This window comes from Octodon degus, unplaced genomic scaffold, assembly GCF_000260255.1.
Source record: "Octodon degus isolate 3935 unplaced genomic scaffold, OctDeg1.0 scaffold00031, whole genome shotgun sequence".
NCBI classification, from domain to species: Eukaryota; Metazoa; Chordata; class Mammalia; order Rodentia; family Octodontidae; genus Octodon; species Octodon degus.
In genome coordinates, this window is record NW_004524607.1 from 805,714 (window position 1) to 808,320 (window position 2,607).

General features: G+C 36.4%; 1 pseudogene; it reads right to left on the reverse strand.

The window, feature by feature from the left end:
* Positions 1-2,019, reverse strand: part of LOC111816379 — an 18,074-nt pseudogene extending 16,055 nt beyond the window's left edge.
* Between the last annotated feature and the right edge of the window lie 588 nt (positions 2,020-2,607).

Sequence of the window (2,607 nt, forward strand, 5' to 3'; positions counted from 1 at the left end):
AGAATATTTTGCTGAGTTTACACACCTATAATATTCAAATAATGGAACTAAACATAAAAAGGGGATACAGATGAATGCCCATTTTGTATCTGTGTATTCAAAATGGTTAGGATAGGTATATAGTTACATTCTCTTAATGAATAGAGGGGTTTGTTCTAATAGTGTTTGTAAATAGGATATCATGTCTGCATTTTGTACAGCAATTAACCACTAGGAAGAGAGTATGCAATGTGTTAATTATTGAAACTGTCCTACCAATGTGGTTTGAAACTGTCTCATTGCTATTTGTTTCTCAATAAAATTATGGGAAAAAAATAAGCCAAAAAAATGTGACTCCCAAGTCAAACACCCTGCCAGCACTCTGGCATCCTGAGTCTCCTGCAGATCAGCTTCCTAGAGCCAGTTGACCTCAGCATCAATCACCTTGCTTTTAGGTTTTATTTGCTAGACAGCAACTCTGTTTTGTTTTGCTTTTCCAGGTATAGAAATTGTATTTATAGAGAAACAACCAATAGTGGTGGGTTGTTATTATTACAATTCTGTTTAGCTTGAGGGCAGGGAAGAAAATATACATTATTGAATTTATATTGTATACCTGCTACTCTGCTAGATACTTTACAGAGGTTTTCTTGTATAATTGTCTAGATCACTCAGGATTTTTGTATTATTAGTCTCAGATTTATGTGTGAAAGAAGTCTCTAGGTGTTATAATGTTGCTAGCATTTTTAGAATACGTACTAAACATGAACTACTATATTAAACTGAGGATATTTAGTCTCTGTAATGACCCTGAACTCACTGATACTGTTATCTGTAATTTATCCATGAGGAAGCTCATGAGCAGAGAGGAAGTTATCTGCTCCAGAACTAGCAGAATCATGATTTAAATATATACATATTTAAATATATATTTAATATATTATGACTTTGTTATTAAATTCCTTTTGTAGTTTTCCTTCAAATTAAGGTTTTTCAGGGGCCTGCCCCATAGCTCAGTTCTTTAAGTGGCTGCTTCAACAAAGCTCTCAGGCTCAGGTTGCTGTGGTTCGATCCCCACAACTCAAGCCAGCCAAACCTGCCCTGAAGGCATTCGGAGCAAAAAAAAAAAAAAAAGAAAATTAAGGTTTTTCCTATTATGAACTTTTTATTAGTACATATTTTTCATACATATAGATCACATCACATTTAAAAATAAGGGCCGGGGAGATAACTCAGTAGAATAAGTGCCTGCCTGGCAAGTGCAGGGTCCTGAGTTCAATCCCCAGTACCAAAAAAAAAAAAAAAAAAAAAAAAAAAGAGAGAGAGAAGAAATCCTTAACAGTAAGCATGAAAGGCCCCACTTAGGACAGCAGAAACCAGGCTCAAGGTCGTGAAGAAAAGGCAGTGTCCGGGAGTCACCTGCCTGCCTGCTCGGTCTATGCCTGTCTCACCCTGCCTCACGTGTGCAGTCATTGCACTCAGGGGCAGGGCTGGAAAGCTGCTCTCCAAGGCACAGTCATGGCAGCAAGTGCTTTCAATGCTCCAAAAGAATAAAAGATCCAGAGGACAGCCATTCAAGGAGCAAGACTGAGACAGGAGCAAAATAAGCCCCAGTAGGCAGGAAAAGGAGATGAAAAAACTCAGTGTGATACATAACCCGGCTGAATTTTCTTTCAAATTCCCAAGCAAAAACTATTTATTAAAAAAGAAAAGGCAACACAAAGTTACAAAATAAAAAGAGTTACACCAATAAATATGGGTGGCATTTTAAAAAGAAAGAGATCTACTGCACTTATAAAATGTCTCAGAGGATAGGCCTGAAACTCCAAAAATGCTAAATGTCCATCAAAACCACATTTTGAGTTTAAATTTGGAAAACGTTGGGCTGAACAAAGCCAGCAGGTTATTTCTAGGATTTCTCTAGTCTTTAAAATGCTATAAGTATACTGTTCTTTTTTAAAAAAAGATACATTATATGACCATATCATTTCACAGAATATTCTTTTTAAAAAATCTGTCAATAGGGAAAAATGAACAACATGTGTTTACAAAGCTATCCTGGCAGAGAATATTTTTTAAAAAATCTAACAAGTAGGACAACAAAGAAAATCAATTTGCAAAAAAAAAAAAAAAAGAAAAGAAAATCAATTTGCAATCATTAATTGAAATGGAAATGTATCCATTTGATCTGGTAAACTGCCATATTCTGGTTGCTAAGAAAAAAGTAATCAGCACCTCACAGATTGACTGATGCTGATGGGAAGCTCCCCAAGCTTAAGCATCATCATCCTGCAGAGAAGGCAGATGCATTCAGACTAGTGTGGTCACCTGCATGGTCTCATTTAGCTTGGTGTTCATCAGATTCCTTTAGTGAAGCAGAGTCTGGCTTTGGTTGTAAACTGCTTTCATCTGGATTGGTTCTTTCCCAATTTTTGCACAGTGCAAAGATAGGCAGAAATTAAAAAAAAAATCTTACAAATTGACTTTGAAAATTAAGAAAGTCTCTTAGAAGCATAAAGCATATTTGGCATTTTCTGTGTCATGTGTGAGAAGTTAATGGAACTGGCTTTTATGCCTGGCTCGTGGAATGGGTCTCATTATTCTGCTGTCACCCCTTGCACATGGGTA